The sequence below is a fragment of the Ambystoma mexicanum genome, chromosome 11 (genome assembly GCF_040938575.1).
Source record: "Ambystoma mexicanum isolate Mex_15411 chromosome 11, UKY_AmexF1_1, whole genome shotgun sequence".
Taxonomy (NCBI): Eukaryota; Metazoa; Chordata; class Amphibia; order Caudata; family Ambystomatidae; genus Ambystoma; species Ambystoma mexicanum.
The window spans coordinates 374,473,715-374,488,017 of record NC_090934.1 but is presented as its reverse complement, the minus strand read 5'-3'; positions in this window follow the sequence as shown (position 1 = coordinate 374,488,017).

The following is a 14,303-nucleotide window of genomic DNA, read 5'->3' as shown; positions in this document are numbered from 1 at the left end:
GAGGAAATACATTGGCTATAGGGGACATTAAGGATCTCCTGATTACCATCCTTGGAGAGAGAGCTGATGACGTGTCGTCTAGAGCAGGATACACTGTTGTTACTGTGGTTAACACTGCTTATGACGGAGCACCATTTAATAATTGGAGAGAGGCAGTCTTGAAAGCGCTTAGAGTACTCAATCCAGACACGTCCGATATGGGAGCTATAATGACAAAAAAGAGGAAGGAAGGGGAAGATCCTCTTGCTTACATTCGGAATTTTCAAGAGCAGTGGAGCTTGGAGACACACGAAGCTTGGGGGAAATCTATACCTGTGTTCTATCACATATTATGCCAAGTGCTGCCAGACCCGGTACAGAAGCAGCTTAGGAAGTTAGGGTGTATGGAGGCCAAACCGTGGTCGGAGATCCAGTTGACCATCGCACATTATTGCAGACTCTTGCAGGAAAAGAATTGCAAAAAAGATGATATCAGGAAAGGCCAAGAGGCGAAGTTAATACAAAAGAAGTTACCCAAGTACGTTATTGTAGGGGCGATGATAATTAGTGGAGACGGATCGAATTCACAACAGGTAACAGACATGCCGCAGGGAAATAATCAAAGGCAGTTTGATCAGGGAAATAATGGATTTGCTCCACAAAGAAGAGGAGGATTTCAAGGTGGAAATTTTCTGTATAATCAAGGGAATTGGCAAAACAATCAGGGAAACTTTCAGAATAATCAAGATATGGGGGGGGGTTGGGGAGACCGCCTCCTGTATGTTGGTTATGTGGAATGACAGGGCATTTAGCTCGCAAGGGTTTATGCAGAATGGTCAATTTTCAAGAGGGGGGACTTCAGACCCACCTGCGTATTCACAGCAGAGTGGAGATGGGTTTGCTCAGAATCAATCAGTGCAACAGGCACAATTGCTGAGAATGCAGCAAGGTTTACAACCATAGCAAGCAGCAGTGAATCCACTGCAAGGGCAGTCACAGCATTCACCTGTGCAGATACAGTAAAGCACAAGCACCAGCAGTTAATTACTCCTAGGTTAGGAGGGGTCACTGTGGAAGGAGGAAAGCCTTTTACAAGTACAGGAATGAGACAGTATCCACAATAGGACAGCTCATTGGGAGACTTGATGTGTTCAATACTATTCGTGACACCAAATCCTCACGATGAACCGAGGGTAGATGTCAGTATAGGAGGCAAAAGTTTTTCATTTTTATAAGACACAGGTGTAACACGTTTGTGTATAAAAGAGGGAACATTTTTCATGAATGGCATTGCCGTGAATACACATGGTTTTACAGGAGCTACAAGCAGAGTTCATTTTACTGAAGAATTACCAGTCTCTATAGGAGAATGTGACATTTCGGTGACACTACTGTATTCAAGGCAGACATCTGTCAATATATTAGGTTGAGATTTGATGACTAAGTTGAATATGACAGTCTTGTTTACTGATAAAGGTATAGGGTGTTCAACACCAGGAATGCATTATTTAAATGTCAGTGAATTCATGATGGCATTTGCAGGACAAATGACCATGAGAGCTATCCCGTTAGAACCTGAAGTGTTTCATTATGGGGTACGCATCTTTTTAACATGGCTGCCAGTCTTGGAAGACAAAACTATGAGAATACCTGATGAGTTTTTATTCAGGCCAAGGATTCCTATGGATGGAGAGGAAGGGCAATTCTTTCCTCTTGAACTACAAGCAGCCACTGAGCAAGCAGAAATGTCTTTGCTTGATGGGAATGATCATGATGTCAGACGATGGTGTTCAGTGATCGCCATTGGGGAAGGCTACAGATAGACTGACGTCACTGATGAGGACATGTTTGGAGATCATCCATCAGATGATGAAAAAATATTTGAAATGAGCATTACTTATTGGGTACGAGCCACTAAACGTGAGGTTCCCCAGAGAAGTATGCTAACACGAAAGCATCCTGAGTAGTTTGAGGAAGACATGGCAAAAGTGCCAGTCTCATTATGGACTACAGGCCCTTATGACATATGCCTGTTGAAGGGGGTTGGAGAGGTAAAGATTAAATTGACTGTTAGATCTCCTGTAGCAGATACAGAGGGACACATTTGTTAATCAAAAGGAGTTTTAGTTTACAGTTGTTTTGTTTATCTTGATATGGCAATTTTATGACACCATTTTTCATTGTTGTACATAATATATAGAAATCTTGTGTGAATGAATGTGTATGAGTTTGATAGATGGGATAAATACTTTGAGTTGCTATTGTAGTGATCAAGTTCTGTGATGTTTTGATATATGATGAATTAAAATCACTTGTGAATCATAAAAGCAAGAGCACTCTGTCATCTCTTATCTAGTGGCCCATTTTTTGCTATATTGATATTTCTCACCTGGAGGACCACAGTCGGATACCAGGTACCCTTTGTTTTTTGAAGATAAAAAAGATTAAATTAGAGCCAGGAGCAATTTTACCTTGAGCATGACAGTATCCTATGTCTAGAGAGGCAGAGGAAGGTATTTTTAAGCCGATTTCTGCCATGGTGGAGCAGGGCATCTCGGTGACATCAGAGTCACTGGGCCTCATTATAATGTTGGCGGATACAATATGAACTGTGTCGGTAAGGCACTGGCACCATTCATACTGGACCGCCGAATTACGGCTTACGCTCGCGGGTGTCTGACAGCCCTCCTGGCGGGCTGTGCGGCACCCACGAGCATAACTTGTAATTGCACCAGCGCTGTTATCAACGGTGCCGGTGCAGCCATGCTCGCCACGCCCATTCGGCCCAATAGGGCAGAATGGTGATCGGGAGCCCGGCAATGCCTCCACCCGCAAATGGGCAATTACCGGCCCATTCAACTCGTAATGGACCGGTTATTGCTCAATCACAGGTGGCGGTGCTGGTAGCGAGTTTGGCAGTAGCGTGCCTGTAAAACAGGAACGGTTACTACCAAACTCGTAATGAGGCATCAGTGTACCCTATCAAGAAATCTAAGGGCGATCGTGGAGACTAATACAAGATTTAAGACTGATAAACCAGATTGTAGAGGCCAAGTTCCCTCTAGTTCCTAATCTGGCTACAATCTTATGTAAAGTACCTGTTGAAGCATGATATTTTACTGTGATTGATTTGAAAAATGTGTTTTTCTCAATCCCCTTACACAAAGACTTGCATGATCTCACGTCATTTACGTTCAGATGAACTAAGTTAAAAAGCACAAGATTACTTCAAGGGTATTGTGAGTCTCCATCGATTTTCAATAGAGTTCTCCAGATGGATTTAAGCAATATTGATTTGGAAAGTGTTGTCTTGCAATACGTAGACAATATTTTAGTTTGTAGCACTTCAGAGGAAGGATGCAGACGTGATTCTACTCAGTTGATGATTACACTTGCTAACAAAGGATATAAGCTTGCCAAGGAAAAGTTACAGTATTGTCAACAAGAAGTGTTGCACATAGGTCAGTTGATTTAGCATAAGGAAAAAAGGTCACTCCTGAGAGAGCTGAGGCCATTTTGAAAACCACAAAGCCACACACGATAAAGCGCATGCAAATATTTCTGGTACTATTTAACTATGTTAGAGTATGGGTCTTTGATTATAGTTCATATGCAAGGTCTCTATTACAAGCTTTAAAGAAAGCACAGGCTGTGCAAGAGAAAATAGTTTGGACTGAGGAGATGGAAGAAAGATTTGAGGAATTGAAGAAGGCAATTTGTACAGCTCCAGTTTTAGGGATTCCTAATTATTCGGAGGAATTATTTTTGTTTTCGCATACGGATGGTACAGTTATGACAGCAGTCCTTACATAGAGAATTACATTGGGGTACAAGCCCCTTACATATTGCAATGGGATTTTACACCTAGTAATGAGGAGTCATTTTCCGTGCGAACAATCCTTGGCGGCCACCGCGTTCGCCATTGAGAAGGCTGCGAGTATACTGATGGGATGCTCCATGACGTTGTTTGTTGAGCATGCATTATTAGCTATCTTGGAGAAACCAAAAGGAACATTGACTTCCCAAAGAGCTTCTGCCTACGAGGTAGCCATATCAAATCCAGTGATTAAAATAGTCTGAAGCAGAATAGTGCCTCCTGCCAGGTTTGTAGCTGAACCATTGGCAGAGGATGAGCATGCGCACGACTGTTCAAACTATGAAGAGTTCTATGATTAAATCCCTAGGATAAAAGAACATGTTTTGACAGGGGGAGAAATTGTTTTTATTGATGGTTTTTCAAGGATAGATCAAGATAATGGGCAGAGATACAAAGGTGCCACTGTGGTAAAACACACAGCCAATGGGGAGTTTCAAACATTGGTAAGTGCACGACTCCCGTCTCACTATTGAGCACAGGCTGCAGAGCTAGTGAAGCTGATAGTCACGCTCTAGAATCATGCAGACCAGGAAGTAATGGTGTACAGTGACTCAGCCTATGTGACTTCAGCAGTGCATGCAGGATTAGCACGCTGGAAAAGAACGGGCTACCTACAAGCGTATGGCACTCCAGTTCAACACACTGCCTTATTGGACAGGCTTATCAGGGCACTACAACCCCCAGTAGCCATCAGAGTCGTTAAATGTGCAGCTCATACTAAAAAGACAGATTTTATCTCACTTGGAAATCAGGCAGCAGACGGTGAAGCCAAGAGAGCTGCATGTTTAGAAGATATAATGTCTTTTGATACGCCTAATGTGAATGAGAAAATGGTGGTGATGATGAGTCTGTCTGACCAATACAGTAATCTTTCAATAAACAATTAATAGAGATTCAGGGAGAAGCATCTCAAGATGAGAAGGATTTGTGGATGCGAAGAGGGTGTTCTTTAAACCCCTCTGAAACATTGTGGCAACAAGACAGCACTTGTAAACCGATGATGCCTGTAGCCTTATTAAGGGTGGCGCTGGAAAAGCTACACTACCCTGCTCACACAACTAGAGAAAACCTTTCTGCAACTATTGCAGAGGAATGGTTTGTACCAAATTTGTTGGAACACGTTGCATTCTTTGTAGTGAATTGCATCATTTCCCAAAAGCTCACTGTTGGGCACACACTGCGCACAGTTAGGGGAGTTATTCTGAGACCTACTGGCCCTTTTCAGCATTTGCATATCGATTATGTTGACATTCTTTAAGTATGTGATGGGGATTGCCCAGAGGGGGGAATGTAGAGGAGGAGCCGAGTATCCGCACCTCAACTACCTCACCAGTATTGTCTATATGTTGGGAGCCAGGATGTGAGACACGTGCCATACCAGTGAAAATACTGATAACTAAAAGAATCCTGGAAGCAAGGTTCCCATTGAGAACACTGTACCTGCATACAAGAAAATATGATGGCCGTTTGAATTAAATCCTAGAAGAAGCAGAGCAAATTAATGGACAAGACAAATGGTAAAGTCACACAGAGCAGAGTTGACGTGACTAGAACAGATGCAAAGACTAGAGAATGCAGATATTCCATAATGCATCAAGAAAGTATCAAGGATAAGTGACATCTTGGGATCAAGGTGAAGAAGCTTATGCCATAAAACGGAGGAAGAAATCCAGTTAGTTTACACGTGTACAGATGCAAAAGAAACGCAAGCAGACAAAGTATTCTTAAGGCTGGCTTTATAGTGAATAGATTAGGGTATGCACCATTATATGCATATATGCATTGAGAATAAATGATGGATGTTTCCACTACATGTTATAGCAGAGTTGGACTAAAAATGAAAGGCCTCATCTTCAGTGTGGCGCAATAAGAAAACACATGAATTAAAAGTGAATCTCGGAAAGAAAAGGCTGAATGAACCATGAAGTCAAGCCAAGAAGCCAAGGTCTTATTAGGATGAAGTTAACTAGCATTGGATACGAAATCATGTGAAAGAACAGCTCCTGTTCAGAAGGCATGAAAAAAATGCGAAATACGTCAGAGGTCTATTAATAAATAGTATTTTAAAGACTAGAAGAGCTCGAAATCATGGTCTTCAGTCACATGGAAGGATGAAGTTGGACGAGCAAGAGGCCTTCACTCTCATGATTCTCCACAGTACAGAACAAACTCAAGGCCGAGCTTCAAAGCCTAATTGACTACGCTGACCACTGAGGTGATGATAGATTGATATGCTAATTGGTGGGAAGCTGGGGTAAGACAAGCTCCCCAGCATCTGGAGGTCCAATCTGCGTGCTGCGCAGGTGGAGAAGTACTGACAAAGGTTAGAGTACCAACCAATTGTAGGGGACCGTATAATTATATATAGATTGCGTAACCAATGGGAAGTTGTGTATTTAGTGATGTTCAGAGTGGCCATTTTGAGGGAAGGGTTTAGTTGTCCCACCTGATGTTAAGAAACCTATCACTTTCACTTACTATCCCATACTAGTATAGATTGTATATGTAGATGTTCACTCGCAGCCTATCATAGTTAGTAATAGGTTCTGTAGTTTGCCACGTAGGATGAGGTTGGTAGTGACGCAGGTCAACGTCAATGATGACAAGTTTTGAATATAAAAGTAGAGTTTTTTATGAATTTCGTTGAATAGGAAGATCGAGAGAATTTGTTGATGTTCGTTATGCTCCCTGTTTTATATAATTGCAAATAAAACTGTTATCCTTTTTACCAACTAATTGAGTCATTTTGATTATTGATGTTGAGTAACTTCTGCATCCCCATCCATCTCCAGGGTAATTGCTACTCATCTTAAAGGGCAGAGGTTTTTCAGTTCACCTAATTTGGAAAATCTGTCTTGATTATTTTCCTTGGACTTTTCACTCCGTCATCAATGTTCTCTCAGAATATCCATTCACTTTGTTGATGATGTCTTTCAATATTTCATTGAGCCTGCATCGTTTCTCGGATCGCTTAAAAAAGTTCAGACATCAGTTTGTCTTCCAACAAGATACGGGCATTCCTCGATTAGATAAAGAAACTCTGTACTGGTCAGTCTGTGAGCATTATCCAATGACAGGGGCATTTGTATTCTTCACTCTTAACTCAGGACGTCGAAGGCACTGCTTGATTATAGCTATAAGCAACCTTCTCACAATGGGGCAATTTTTTGGGTCTTGCAAGAACATGTGAACATTGGTAGTTCTCCCCACCAGTGCAGGGTAAGCACGTAATATGAACAAAAAGATTGCACAAATGAACCGGAAAGCGCTGTCTTTAGATACCACCATGGGCACTCTAGAAAGGACCTTCAGCAAGGCAGGAATAGGGGATCCTTTCCCTCTTCCCGATGGTGAAAAAGAAACTCTGATTTTGGCATATCCTTTTCTCAATTAAGGCTTAAGTGTGCCACAGTCCAATGTCAACATGTTTCTGAGGCCCAAGAACAATTATGTTTCCCTCTCTCTTAGTGACTGAAAATAGTGGGCCTCATTATAGGTTTGCCGGTCTGGGAACTACGGTACCGGTAAACTTGCCGGTACCGTAGATCCCGGACCAGCAAACTATGAGTTGTGCTAGCGGGTGCCTTTCTGCCCCCCAGTTCAGACCTGGCGTACAGAGCTGCACCCGTGAGCACAGCATGTCAGATGCACCGGCACCGTTATAAACAGTGTTGGTGCATCCAACCTCCCCATTCCCATTCAGCCCTATGGGGCCGAATGGGAATGAGGAGCATCTTTTTTCTGGTGTCTGCAAATGGGCAATTACCAGGTTCGGCAGGGCTGTCATGACCTTGTAATTGCCCATTCGCAGGTGTCAGAAAAAAAAGACACCGGTGGCAGCCGTGCCTGTAAAACAGGCACGGCTGCCACCGGTGTCATAATGAGGCCCAGTGTCTCGAAATAAGCCGGAGTCAAATAAACTCTTTATTTTTACTTGGCAGCAGCTTCTGTCCTTCTTCCTCGTCATAGACCTTGTCTGCAAGGGCTGTGGTTCTTTCCCGATGCTCTCTTTAGGTGGGGGTGAGGGTGATGCAGTCCCTCCAGTGTAGATCTTTACATCGCTGATGAAAATCCAAGCACATCTGCCCTGTACTCTGACTGCAGGAAGCGTGACATCTCCCACAATGAAAGGACCATTGAAATGTGGTTTGTGCCACTTCCGAGTAAAACTGCAAATTAGAACTGCATCTCCAGGAAACCATTTAGGAAGACACAATTGATCTGCTCCTGTTGCTGTAGCATCTCCTTCTGTGTTCTGCGTTGACCTACACCCCTTTCGCTTGAGCTGATCTGAAATGACAGTGATACTTGAGATAAACACGTAACTCCTTCCCTAACAATTCTGCTGTTGGCTGGGCATCACTTCTAGTTCTAGATGGAGGTGTGAGGGGTGTCCTCATCCACCTCCCTGTCAATATCTCGTGAGGGGTAAAATGGTGGTCTGACCCTGGCTGATTTCTCAATGCATATAATACCAGTGGTAGACAATGCAACCATCCTTTTCTCAGGTCAACTTCAATTTAGCAATTCTCTCTTTAAGCAGGCCGTTTAGTCCCTCACAGACACCATTCGCATGTGGGTGATATGCCGATGAAACATGTGCTTTATACTAAGCAGCAAGCTTATTTGTTCAAAGACTTCATTTACAAAATGAGGGCCATTATCTGATCTCAATTCACATATTCCCCATCTAGGAAAAATGTCTTGCACAAAAAAAGTGGCTGCACAGGTGGCGTCTGGGTGTGTACATGGTCCAGCTTCGATCCACCTTGAAAAGGGACATACTACCACTATCATATGTCTGTATCCATTGTATCCATTACAGACTTGCAGCATGTTGACATAGTCAATGTGTAAATGATGAAAGGGACCATTAGGTCTCTGAATCACTCCTCTGATTGTATGCAACGTGTGCCCAGCAGTAAATTATTGACAAATGATACAATTTACTACATAAAATGCAACGTGTTCTACTATATTTGGAACAAACCAATCCTACGCTGTTGTTGCAACGAGGCTCTCTCTAGTTGCATGCGCAGGGTAGTGTAGCTGTTCCACTGCCTCTGTTAATAAGCCTACAGGCATTACCGGTTTACCAGTGCTGTCTTGTCACCACAGTGCCTCATAGGGGTTTAAAGAACACCCTCTCCGCGTCCACAAGTCTTTTTCATCTTGGGGTGCTTCCCCTTGGAGTTCCCCCAATTGAGTTCTAGACAGACTGTTATAACTATTTGGCACACTCAGCATTACCACCATACTTTCATTCACATCAGACGTATCAAAAGACATGATTACTTCTGAACATGCAATGCGTTTGGCTTCCTCATCTGTTTTTTGATTCCCATGTGAAATTAAATCTGCCCTTTTTTTTTTTTTATTTGTTTATTTAATCACTTCGGATTTTTTAACAAAGCAGTGGATTGAATTTTTTTCTTCTAGTCCGAAGGCCAAACAAGGAGCATAGCAGATTAACGAGTTTTCTTCCATCGGGGACGTGAGGGATTAGGTTATGTGTATCTCATAAGTTCCTTTTAGGTTAGTTTGTCGTGATGGGGAGAATGTTCGGAATGTGGAGTGGAAGCTTCACGTTGATGATATATTGCATGATGTTTACAGTCGCCAGGGCCCAGCCTGGTTTGTCGCCAGCGATTAGCTTATTCCAGCAATTTTCCTCGTCTAGTGAAGAAAAGTCAGAGATGTTGTTCTTCAAGTAGGTAAAGTGGATGTCGCGTGTCTCTGGGCAGTTCAGGAGGAGGTGGCGGATTGTTTCTCTTTCTGTGGTGGATTTGCAACAGCGGCATGTGTTTGTGGTGTTAAGCCTCTAGTAGCCAAAATTTTGTTTGTTCCCAGGAGGTTCAGTCGAATTTTCAAAAAGTAGAGTCGAGCTGATCTACTTGGGAAAAGTTTGAGATATGTTTGCAAAGTGTCCAGTTTATTAAAAAATGGTGGAAGGTGGCTAGTCAATTTGTATTTATTTGCTGTTTCTAGAGTTTTTATCCAATCCCACTCTTTGATTTCTTTAGAGGTTTTGACTGGATTGGTTATCAGTTCATCTTGCAGCTATCAACTGAGTATAAAAGGTTGATCATCTTGGATTCCCAGTTCTGGAGTGTTTTGCATGATTTCAGTTCCAGTTCTTGATTTATCAGACAGTAGGCGTACGGGGAATCTGGCATGATACATTTCCTATATAATAGGATACTGGGTAACGCTACTGTGGTTCCCAAGGATAGAAGGCCTAGTTCTCTCCTGATCGAGGCGATCGGGGTCGATTTTGGGAGGCCAAGAATTCTTCTCCAGAAATAGGCTTCCAATTTAGGCCAAAGCTCTGGTGGGAGGTTTGGCATAGCGTCCATCCCGTAGGTTAGCGATGGTATTACCTTTTTTTTTATAAAAGTCTCTCACTGGGATTAGCGAATAACGTCTGAATTTGATGTCTATAGCCTTCCCCTGTATGGATAGCTTCTTAGTTTTCGCGATGAGAACTTCTTGCATAGCTTTTTCTTTCAAGGAGCTGTCTAACGTGACACCCAGGCATTTAAAGTTAGTCACAATTTCGATTTGGGTCGGACCCAAGTGGAGGCGAATCTTTTCCTTGGATTTAGATGTTTTTTGGAGCACCATCATTTTTGTTTTTGACTCGTTGATTTCCAAGTTGTTTTCGGCCATGTATCTTTGCAGGTTATTTAGTTGTCGTTGGAGACCTAGTGGGGTGTGATCCAATAGGATCAGATCGTCTGCGTACAGCAGGCGACTGATCTGAGCTCCTCCTAACTTAGGTGGAAATGAATGGATTAGTTTTTCTGAGTCTTGAAAATCACCTAGGTAGGTCCAAAATAGGGCAGGTGCCAGCGGGCAGCCTTGTTTTACCCCTCTGGCTGTTTTTATCACCCCAGATAGGGTCCCTTGTTGGTTTAACCGGACTCTCATTGACGTATTGGAGTATAGAGCCTTGATTGGATTCAAGAGCTCGGGAGGGCATTCCCATTGAGTTAGTTTCTGCCATAGTCTTGCACGATCCACTTTGTCGAACGCCTGGGTTAGGTCCACGAACGTGATGTATAAGTTGGGTTTGCCTTCCAGGATCTTATTTTTCAGTGTATTCAATATCAAGATGTTGGCGTTCGTGCCTAAGTTCTTCTTGAAGCCGGTTTGAAGGTTGTCTTGACAAGAGGCGTTGTTTGCCCACCTGGTGAAGTGTTGCAAGAGAAGGGAACCAAAAAGTTTGCCTATTGGATCCAAAAGGGCTATGGGGCAAAAGTTTGCTGGATCAGCCCTGTTTCCTTTTTTATAAATCGGGACAATGTTCGCGCAGGTCCATGATGGTGGAATAGATTTAGAAGCCGAGCAGCGGCTAAAGATTATGCTCAGGTGTGAGGACCACGCTTCCGGATGTGATTTCAAATCAAAGTTTGTTATGCCTTCCGGTCCAGGGGCACGAGATGGTTTTAATTTTCTTATTTGAATTTGGATGTCTTCAGGGTCATCTAACTTGATCCATGGGGAGTCAGTGCCGCTCGTTAAATCCTGGGTGGTGGCTGGTTGTTGGAATAGGGTTTCAAAATAGGTCTCCCAAACTGCAGCAGCAATTCCATTGAGTTGGCAAGGGAGAGCTCCAGGTGTAGCTGAGTGGATGAGAGTCCAGAAGTCTCTCGCATGGTTGCCGTTTATCGCCGTGAGAATGTTTTCTGCATCCTGTTGATAGAGGTTGTGGCGATGGCTTTTCAGCCAATTTTCGTAGGCTTTGACTGCTGTTGTAATGACAGTTTGTGCTGATTGGGGATTAATTTTTCATGCTTGTCTTTTTACTCTTCTTAGCTCCCTCTTCTTTTCTGAGATTAGTTTATCGAAAGTGTGCTTCTGTTGGGGTCTAGTGTGGCTATTCTTTCCACTTGGGAATCTAAATGTAGTCAACAATGGAGTATAGTCGACCAACGAAGGCTGTTTGCGTGTAGTTAGATCTTTGTAGGTTACCATCAAGGTGCTTATTGCTCTTTCGTTCATTCTAAGTCTTGTGCCTTGAGTTGTTGGTTCTATATTGGTTGGCATCGAGATGTTTTTAGGCGGGGACGAAGACCAGGTGGTTTCTAAGAGGTTGTGCTCACTCTCTTCTGTTCTTATGACGTTGAATGATGTTACTAGGTTTAATAATGGCCGGGAGACGAAGATGTAGTCGATTGTTGATTTAGAGTTTGCTCTCTCCCAGGTTGGACATCTTTTTGGGTCATAGAAGACGTGGTCAAGGTTGAAGAATGCTCTGGAGTCCATTAAGTTCAACCATTTGGATACCCTTTCGTCTGTTGGTGGTGCTTTGGATTTTAATGTAGGAGGGTCAGCGAGGTTTTGACAGCTGATGTTGTGATCCCCGCATATGAGTATGTGGTCTACTTGCTGGTTTAGGTGAATCCAGTCAATTTCTCGTTCCAGTTCCTTGATGAATTTTTGGGTATTTATTGTGGCCGGGTTCCAGTATATGGTGATGATAATCATTGACTTTGTCTGGAGTGTGTGTGTCTCCGTAGCAGGTGACCAGTTTAGCTTCACCATTAACATGTAGTGGGTCTCTTTTAATTTTTTGATGTTTGTTAGGCCACGGCCACTTCGGATTGCCACGAGTAGGCCGGCAGTAGGCCTTCCTGTTGGGCCTTTTTTGGCTGCGACTATGTTTGTCTCGTAGCCATCGATAATCGGGGGTTGAAGAAGCCAGGTCTCTTGGAGAGAAATAATATCGTATTTGTTCCAATTTATTGAGCCCGAGGAAGTTAGGCGGCAGAAGCCTCTGGTGTTCCATGAGCAAACCTTTGTTTGGTCGTGCTTCGGAGTTTGTTGATCTTCGTTCGTGTCGCAGTAGGTCTTGTACTTGAGTGGCTATTTTTGGCGTTTAGGCTTCAGAGCCTTTGGCAGCCATGACCACATTGTCTCGAGTGTGGACGATGGAAGAGATTTTACGACGTTGGAGTAAGTCTCGTTTTGAACCATTCTTTGTATTTTCTGTGGGCCTTTCGTTTGGCGTTGTTCCCGCTTATCTCTTTGAGGTGCTGAAGAGGGTGGAGTATTTTGGGGTTGATCACGAGATAATAAGTGTTGATCAGATAGTTTTATAGATGACGTCAGGTCTTTCTTGTGAGTTGGGTTTTCGGGCTCTTTCCGCGTTTGAATAACTCGGGATCTCTTTGTGGAGCAGTGTTGTTTTTGAGGGGCTTGTTTCCTATCCGTATTTCCCTTTGAAGGGTTAGAGCGTTCTTCTGAGTCTGAGGGTTTGAGTATTTTTATTTTTCTTGAAGATTCAGTTAGGTTGTAGCCCATCGTTAACAAGTCTTCTGCGGCTGATCTTAGTATTTTGTTTGTAGTTGAGGATGAGATGTAAAGGTGAGAAATCGCCTTAAGATTGATATGGCTTGGGTCCACTGTCTGGAGGTCAGCGGACTTCACCGCACGGAGTTTCGGGATGTAACTAAACAGGTCAAGAACTGATCCTCTGTTTAAAGTTACATTATCCCGGTTGCCTGAAATTTGCTCTAGTTTTAGGATCCATCTAATTTGAGGTCTTTTGCGGAGGTTGTCTAGGAGGGTTTTTCGGCTTGCAGTGGATCTATTAGTAGTTCTTTGCAAGCGGTCACTTGATCGTCGGGCGTCAGATCTGGGGCGTTGAGTTTCTTTGTTGCGTCCTTTCAAGTTGTGAAAGCGATTATCTTGCATTCTTACTTCATGTGTTTGGTGAATTGGTCTTTTCTTTGAATTATGATTCGATCGATGAGGTTCAGGTTTCCGCAAGTCCTCATGGTTCCTGGTGGCTCTCCTTCTACGATTTTCAAGGGTGAGAAATGGAGACTCAGGCCCTGACTCTTCGGCGTTGGATCCTGTTTGTAGTTGAGCTAATGATTTGGCTGTTTTTGGCGTGAGTTTGTCGTTCAATGACTGAGGTGTTGTCGAATCCGTTAAGTGTTGTGAGATGTTCATCAAGTCCTCGTTATTTAGGAAAGCCTCAACCCCTCTTGGCGAAAGGTTAATAGGGTCACTTTCTTCCGATATTACTCTTTGCTTTTCTTTTGCTACAGACAATTGGGTAGGATGGGTTGCTGGAATTTTTAGAAGCGACGGGAGTTTTCCCTTTGGGGCGGCTTGATATTGGAATATTGATGCCACGGTTGTGATTATTCTGGATTTTGGGATGGCCTCTAATGGCTCTTTTACGTTCTTTTCTGTTGCTGTAAGTGCAGGAACCGATGTTGTTAAGTCAATAAATGATGTTGTTTGGGTCCCCTTGGATTCGCGTGGTATCTCTGCTTGCCACGAGGAATCCACACTCTCGGGACAATTTACAGTTGTGCCAGATAAAACAGGTTGCTGAAGCCGACAACATTCAGTGTGTTTTTGTTTCATATCAAGAGCCATTATGTATCCTTCTAGGAAGGTCAGTTTGGTTGACATGGACTCTTGGATTGAG